This window comes from Perognathus longimembris, chromosome 3 (genome assembly GCF_023159225.1).
Source record: "Perognathus longimembris pacificus isolate PPM17 chromosome 3, ASM2315922v1, whole genome shotgun sequence".
NCBI classification, from domain to species: domain Eukaryota; kingdom Metazoa; phylum Chordata; class Mammalia; order Rodentia; family Heteromyidae; genus Perognathus; species Perognathus longimembris.
In genome coordinates this window covers 67,652,723-67,661,387 of record NC_063163.1, presented here as the reverse complement: position 1 = coordinate 67,661,387, position 8,665 = coordinate 67,652,723, and positions in this window count along the sequence as shown.

Here is an 8,665-nt window from a genome sequence, read left to right as displayed (position 1 = left end):
TGTTTTACTAAAACTATCAAGCCCTGGAAAATGAGGCTGGAGAATGCTAAAATCATTTGTTAAAGGTTTTTGTCTTAAAATGTACGGCCGATGCTTATTCAGCACGCTTTAAGATCTTTTAAATATGTATGTGTGTGTGCATGTGTGAGTGTGAACATGTTCAAGACTGCAGTATGATGCAAAACTAAGTTTAAGTTTAAATTCAAATGGTCATCAAGTTTGGGCATTACCAAATGCTTTAAAGGATTTCTCAGGGTTCTTTAATTAAAATTTAAAAAAATCAGAGCTAAGTGTCAGAAATTTGGATTTAAAAGGATATATATATATATATATATATATACTAAACTAATGGGGATAGAAGTAAACTCTCATTAATTCTATGTATGTAGGAAGAAATGGCAAAATGGGCCAATGTTTCTCTAATATATTGGAAAGCTGAATGGATAAGTATTTCTAATTGTAATTCTTGCATTAAGGAAAAATTCAAAGGTCTTCATGCCATGCAGTAACTGGGACTGAAGAAAAAAAAAAAAAAAAAAAGAGGCTCTTTTGAAACAAGCAGCCCGTAGGCAAAGGGCGGCACCTGGTTTCAGAATGCCTGTGAGCTTCAGTTTTTCCTATGCAGATAAAAGCTAAAATGTTGTGTTAGTGTTAAAAAGGCTTTGGAAATCAAGAATACATTTCTAGATAAGAAATTTGGAAGTAAAATTGTCCTAAATAATTATTGCAAAGTGAGAAAAGGAGAATTATGGCTACCAAAATGTTTAATTGCCATTTCAGCTTCTTTGTAGGTTTTTTTGTAACTGTTTCCAGGAGGCCCACAGAGAAGCACAGGTGATTCCTACAAGTTTGTCGAGATCTAATACTGACCCTTAATAAGTTCCAGGTAAGAGAGCATGCTTAAAAACTACTTCTGTGTGGACCACCTTGTTGCTTATAATTGGAGTAAAGTGGCCTCTTATAAGACTCACTGATCTGAATCTGCGGTTCGAAGCCAGCCTGGGCAAAGAAAGGTCCCTGTGAGAGACTTGTCTCTAAGCAGCCAGCAGAGTGCTGGGAACAGAGTTGTGTGGAGCTCAAAGTGGTAGGGTGCTAGTCTTTACCTGGAGAGCTGGGGGACAGCGCTCAGGCCCTGAGTCCAAGTCCAGTGGAAAGTCACTCCTCCTGGGACAAAAGTGATGGAGCATCCAGAGGCAGTAAGCCACTGCTTGGATGGCAGAGATGGTGTCAGATCCTAGAGTCACTCCTGTTTGGCCTTTCAAAAGTTAATCAAAGCCGGGAAGTCCTAGAAGAATAGTTCATAAGCATGCCTTTCCAATGCCCATGTCTGTCTACTGGGCAGAAACTTGCCAGTCATCTGTGATAGTGGTTAATAAGAGTAAGTTTGTCAAATGAGAGGATAGATTAAAATCTCAACGCCCCGCATTTACTCAAAGTTCTGACTGGCAGTGAGAATTTTAAGCTGATACATCTGTTTAGGAAAGAAAGCTTGTAGACCTGAGATTGTGTCCTTATTGAGATCTGTTAAAGGCCTGCAAAGGTAACTTTTTAGGTCATCAGAGATCAGTTCCCCAGCCAGTCAGGAAAATGCTTTTACAAACTAGAATGTTAAAAGGCACAAATTTGTAAACCTGAAGTCACCCATCTGGGCTTCATATTAAAAGAGAGCAAGCATTGGTTGTCAGATGCACGTAGACTGTGCTGAAAATCCCTGTGCCTAAATCAGCCAGACAAGTCAGAGTTCCTGGGAACAGACTTTAGTAGACCCAGGGCCACGAGCTTTGCCTCCTGTGCCCCAGTATTCCCAAGAAGACTTGGAGTGGATAAAGAAAATTCCCATGGCCCACAAATCCCTGGACAGAGAAGGAAACAATGACTGGTGGAAAACTTGTGAGGGAAACGTATCCTGCCACAAGGGCTGGGTAAGGGGATCCTTAAGAGAATCCACTGAGTTTCTCACATGGGAACCCGAAAAATGCAGGACTTTCTCCAACACTCCAAAGTGAAAATTAGACAAGGAGATCAACTTATTGAAGATATTGTTAAAAATTGCTAGGCCTGTCAGCTTGCCAATGCTCCCAATCAACAGATTACTAAAGGAGCTTGCCTCTGTGGGAATAGGCCAGGCATGTATTGGGAAGTAAATTTCACAGAAATTACAAATATTTGCTAGTTTTTGTAGACACCTTTTCAGGATGGGTTGAAGCCTATCCAACAAAGCATGAGACTGCGAATGTAGTGGCTAAGAAGATCCTGGAAGAAATCCTACCCAGGTATGGCTTCCCATCCACCATTGGGTCAGACAACGGACAGGCTTTCGTCTCAAAAGTAAGTCAGGGAATAGCCGCTGCACTGGGGACGGATTGGAAATTGCATTGTGCTTATAGACCCCAGAGTTCAGGGCAGGTAGAGAAAATGAATCGGACTCTAAAAGAGACCTTAACTAAACTGGCCTTAGAGACTGGCGCAGACTGGGTGTCACTCCTTCCTTTTGCTCTGCTTAGAGTAAGAAATTCTCCCTATCCGCTTGGCTTTACTCCTTTTGAAATAATGTACGGGTACCCCCCACCCATTATCCCTAGCCTTCAGACTGAATTGCTTGCTGATTTGGATGATGCTGAATTTTTGTGTAAACTCGATTATTTGCAGCTTGTGCACAAGAATGTGACCCCAACTTAAGGCATTATATGATTCTGCTTCTGTCCCTACCCCCCATTTATTCAGACCAGAGGACTGAAATCCTTAGAACCACGGTGGAAGGAACCCTAGATGGCATCGCCACTTGGGTTCATTGCTTCCACGCCAGGCCAGCTGACCTCTTTGCCCTGGACAACGACTACTATGGTAGAACATGGGAGGTCTCCAAGCACCCAACTCAGCCGCTTCGCCTTCGCCTCAAGAAAAGAAAGTTAGACTGAATATTGTTATAATTTTCTTTTTGCCTTCTTACTACCCTGGCTAGTGTTGATGTTATTTTGGCAGCTCACTCCAAAGTGAGGTGACCCCCTTATTTTAGGTAGTTTTGGGCCTGCTCAGGAATATGGGTATAGCCACCCGACCCTTAGAGCACAGCTGAGAAGTTTATGTATTTTGTTGCTTACATTTGGATACTAAACACTATACAGCTAATGGTAAGTCTGTATAGCTGAAAGTTAATTTTCAGTTTGCAGTAATCCTGCCAGTCCCTTGGTAAAGTAGATTAAGGTTATAGGTTCCTGGCTAGGTAAGGTCAACGCCCCTGAGTCAGCCTGAAGAAGTTACAGAAGATGGATGATCTTCACCCATCTGCCCCCCTTTAAAACCGAGGGACCAGAGTTGTTTTTGGGAAGATGAGGCAGGATAAACTAGAGGCATGCAAAACAGAGGTACAGAGACTGTACTTGTAAGAAATGGTGACAGGCCCTTTGGTTACTACATTGGACCCTACTGGCCCATGCCTTATCTCTATATCATCCCCTAGACATGCAAGCCATTGAAATGGACAGAATGGAGCCATGATTGGCTCCCAAGGTACCAAAAAGAAAAAGGAGGAAATGAAGTGCCAGACTTTGAAGTCAGGCCCCACTTTACCATGTGAACCCCACTTTACCACGTGAACCTGAGATAAGCAGGCCCTGTGAACAGACCCAGGACAAGCCCATTAGGGCCCAGTCGGTCTAGAACTCTAACCGCTGGGAATGCTTAACTCTAACCACCCCTAGAATCGAACACTGAGCCAATCGGATTTGTACCTGTATCCTAATCTTGCTTGCTTGAACACCTGATTGTTGTAACTTTGTTTTTGCCTTTATAAGCCCTGTGTAATCGCAGCTCGAGGCTCCCTCCTAACCTCTGCTGTGTCGGTGGGTAGGACGAGGCCCGAGTTGCAGCTCGCTTAAAGCCTTGCCTTGCTTTTGCATTTCGGAATGTCTGAGTCTCCGTGGTCTTCTTGGTGGTGGTCTTGCGACTTGGCACAACAGTAGTGCTGAGGAATCCAATCCAGGGCTTCATGCATACAACGAGGCAAGCACTCTACCACTAGGCCATATTCCCAGCCCCACGATAGTGGTGTGTGTGTGTGTGTGTGTGTGTGTATGTGTATGTGCTCAGCCAGGCTGCCATGAGGGTGGTCCGCTGTTTCATAGAGAAGCAACTTCTGGGCTGACATATTCCAGCCCCAGTTGCAATAATGGAGGGGTCTCTGTGCTGCTGTTCAAAAGCTTCAGTGATGGCGACAATTGATTTTGCTCATTCACTAAGGAAAGGAGACTAGCATCATCATTTAGCAGTCCTCAATACCACTGATGCCCTACCCCAGTGCCCTGCAGAGAGCTAGGTCCCTTTCTGTCTCATTACTGAGGGAAGCTACATGAAAGGCATGCAATCCCTGTTACTTTTGTACCTCATTGTGAATCTTCCTGAAAATTGAAAATAAAATTTGCTGGGTGCTAGTGGGTCACACTTGTAATGTCCTAACTTCTCTGGAGGCTGAGATATACGGATGAAGATTTGAAGTAAGCCCAGACAAATCCAAAAGACTCATTTTCATTTTCTAAAAAAAATTCCAGGGCTGGGAATATGGCGTAGTGGCAAGAGTGCTTCCCTTGAATACATGAAGCCCTGGGTTCAATTCCCCAGCACCGCATACACAGAAAATGGCCAGAAGTGGTGCTGTGGCTCAAGTGGCAGAGTGCTAGCCTTGAGCAAAAAGAAGCCAGGGACACTGCTCAGGCCCTGAGTCCAAGGCCCAGGACTGGCAAAAATAAATAAATAAATAAAATTCCAGTGCCAGTGACTCACACCTGTAATCTTAGCTACTTCAGGAGGCTAAAATCTGAGGATCAGGGTTCAAAGACAGCCTGGGCAGGAAAGTTCATGACACTTATCTCCAATTAACCACCAGAAAACCGGAAGTGGTGCTGTTGTGGCTCAAGTGGTAGAGTGCTAGCCTTGAGCTAAAGAGCTCAGGCACAACGCCCAGGCCCAAAGTTCAAGCCCCATGGACCAAAACCATTACCAACAAAAAAGTCTACATTTCTTTTTGGACAGTGTCACTCCTTCCTTCACTGTCTCCCATTCCCACCACAAGTTGTATAGTTGACTTTCAATATAGTGTCTAGTGAGAGTCACTGCTGCATTTGTTTACCCTTTACCCCTCCCTCCATTTCTGTGCCTCCCTTTACCCTCCCCCCAAAACTCATTTTGTGTGTAACTGCCAGTACTGGGCCTTGAAGCTGGTATTGTTCCTTAACATTTTTGCTCAAGGCTGGTGGTCTACTCCTTGAGTCACAGCTCCATTTCTAGATTTTTGCTTTTTTACTGGCAATAAAAATCTCACTCACTTTCCTGTTTGTCCTTGCTTTGAAATGCAATCCTAAAATCTCAGTCTCCTGAGTAACTAGGATTACAGGGCTGAGTTTTGTTGTTTTTTGATGCTGGTTGGTCCTAGGGCTTGAACTCAGGCAGCCACTGCCCCAAGCTCTTTTTGCTCAAGACTAGCACTCTAGGGCTGGGAATGTGGCCTAGTGGTAGAGTGTTTGCCTGTATACATGAAGCCCTGGGTTTGATTCCTCAGCACCATGTATTTATAGAAAAAGCCAGAAGTGGCGCTGTGGCTCAAGTGGCAGAGTGCTAGCTTTGAGCAAAAAGAAGCCAGGGACAGTGCTCAGGCCCTGAGTTCAAGCCCCAGGACTGGCAGAAAAAAAAAGACTAGCACTCTACCACTTCAGTCACAGCTCCCTTTCCAGCTTTTTTATTTTTATTTTTTTGGTAGGTAATTGGAGATAAAGAGGGGTTGGAGGTGGAGGTGTGACTTGTTTGCTACCTAATGAGGGAAAGCATCAAATACCAAGTTTGAATACTGGTGTTGGACTAAAAAAGATAAATAGAAGATAACAGTCACAGGGACTTTCCTGCTCTGGCTAGCTTTGAACTGCAATACTCAGATCCCAGCCTCCTGAATAGCTAGAATTAGTCTTGAGCTACAGGCTATAGGTTTGTTTTGCTTAGAAGACTGATCTATTATGCTCAGGTTGGCCTGGAATTTAATCCTCCTGCCTCAGACTCTCCAGAGCTAGGATTACAGGTCTGTTGACCTATACCCAGCTCTCTTCCAGTTCTTTCTTTTCTTTTTTTGTCATTTGTGGGGCTTGAACTCAGGGCCTGGGTGCTGTCCCTGAGCCTCTTGGTGCTCAAGGTTAGCACTCTACCACTTGAGCCAAAGTGTCACTTCTGGTTTTTGAGTGGTTAATTGGAGATAAGAGTTTTACAACAGGCTTGGAATATAGCCTAGTGGCAAGAGTGCATGCCTCACATACATGAAGCCTTGGGTTCGATTCCTCAGCACCACATATATAGAAAATGGCCAGAAGTGGTGCTGCAGCTCAAGTGGTAGAGTGCTTGCCTTAAGCAAAAAGAAGCCAGGGGCAGTGCTCAGGCCCTGAGTCCAAGGCCCAGGACTGGCAAAAAAAAAAAAAAAAAAAAAAAAAAAAAAGTTTCACAGGTACTTTTCTGTCCCAGGTTTCCTACAATCCTCAGATCTCAGCTTCCTGAGTAGTTAGGATTACAAGCGTGAGCCAGTGACATCTCTTCTAGTTCTTATCAAGCCACTACGGAAATACCAACATGGTGAAGACGCCCTTGTGACCACATCTAACCCTAATCATCCTCAACCAGAAGATAGATTTTTTTTTGGCCAGTCCTGGGGCTTGGACTCAGGGCCTGAGCACTGTCCCTGGCTTCTTTTTGCTCAAGGCTGGCACTCTGCCACTTGAGCCACAGCGCCACTTCTGGCCGTTTTCTGTATATGTGGTGCTGGGGAATCGAACCCAGGGCTTCATGTATACGAGGCAAGCGCTCTTTCCACTAGGCCATATCCCCAGCCCCAGAAGATAAGAGTTTTGAGAAAACATAAATAACATGATTCTCTTTACTTACAATTTTAAAATATAGTTCTGCGCTGAGATCTAAGGACTGGTTCAAAGCCAACCCAGACAGTAAAACCTGACTCTTACCTCAAATTAACCACCAAAAAGCCAGAAGTGGAGCTGTGGGTCAACTGGTAAAGTGCCATCTTTGGACATACAATCTCAGAGGTGCTTAGGCCCTGTGTGCACGCGGGTGCGCGTGCACACACGAAATTGACATAGGGTTGTGATATGTAAGCACAATATGTCCTTTTTTTTGCCAGTCCTGGGCCTTGGACTCAGGGCCTGAGCACTGTCCCTGGCTTCTTTTTGCTCAAGGCTAGCACTCTGCCACTTGAGCCACAGTGCCACTTCTGGCCATTTTCTATATATGTGGTGCTGGGGAATCTAACCCAGGGATTCATGTACATGAGGCAAGCACTCTTGCCACTAGGCCATATCCCCAGCCCCGCACAATATGTCCTTGAACTCAAGGTTTTCCTAATCTCTCTGCCTTTCAAATGCTAGAATTTAAGGACACCGCAGTGTCCAGCCAATTTTGTGTGCTTATGAGTGTTCTTCATCCTGGGGTTTGAAATTTGCCTGCATGCAGTCCCAGAGCTTTTGTGCTCAAGGCTGGTGCTCTACCACTTGATTGGGTCCCATGTCAGGCTTTTTTGGTGGTTAACTGGAGAAAAGGGTCTCCCAGACTTTCCGGCTCGGGCTGGCTTCAAATGGTGGTCCTCACCCTGGGATTACAGAGGTAAGCCACTGGCGCCTGATTGCTCCTTTTCTTTTCTTTTTTTTCCAGAGCTTAGGTCTGAAGTCAGGGCCTTGCACTTGCCAGGCAAGTGTTCTTCCGTTGAGCTCAATCCCCAGCCCCTGATTGCTCCTTTGCTTGGGAACCAAAGAAAGGCTTTTTGGCCGGTCTTGGGCCTTGAACTCAGGGCGTGGGCGCTGTCCCCGAGCTCCTCAGCTCCAGGCTAGCGCTCTACCACCTTGGGCCACAACTCCACTTCCGCTTTTCTGGCCGTTCACTGGGGATAAGAGTCTCAGGGACTCTGCTGTCCGGGGCTGGCTTCAAACCGAGATCCTCCACAACTCAACCTCCTGAGGAGTTGGGATGGCAGGCGTGAGCCACCGGCGCCCGCGCCACAGAAAGCTTGTGAGCCGGGCAGGTGCGAGAAGCCGCCCGGGGTTCCCCGTGGGTGCGAACTCAGGACCTGCCCGGGGTGCGTTCCTCTGGAAAGTCGTCCAGGCTCTCCAGATCCGGGAGTTGGCGGGCTGTGGCGGCGGTGGTGCGGGGTCAGCCTTCCCCCACTTCTTCTGGCCCAGCCAGTGCACAGCCTGCGCCGCCACGTGCGCCCCAGGACCCGGATGTGTGGCGCGCAGAGCGCCTCAGGCCCGCCAATGTGCGCCGCGCCGCCCCGCGCCCCATCGGGCGCCACTCCGCAAGCATCGGCAGTAGCAGCGGTTGAGCAACCGTCTCCTACACCTCCAACGCCGACGGCAATTCGCGAACGCACCTGGCGACCGCCGCGCGCCCAGAGCAGTGACACCTGGCGGCATTGTTGTCGCGCTGGAGCCCACCCTTCCTCAACCCCCTCCTCAGCCGACGTCCGACACCCGCCCCCCACCTGTGCGGTGCTCCTGTCCCTTTAAGAAGCCAGACACCGCCGCGAGTGGGCGTGGCCGTCGCGAGCAAAAACCTAGAAGGGAGGGGGCGGGTGTAAGATACCCGACGATTCTGACTGGCTGGAAGGTCGGGCGGTGGCCGTGCA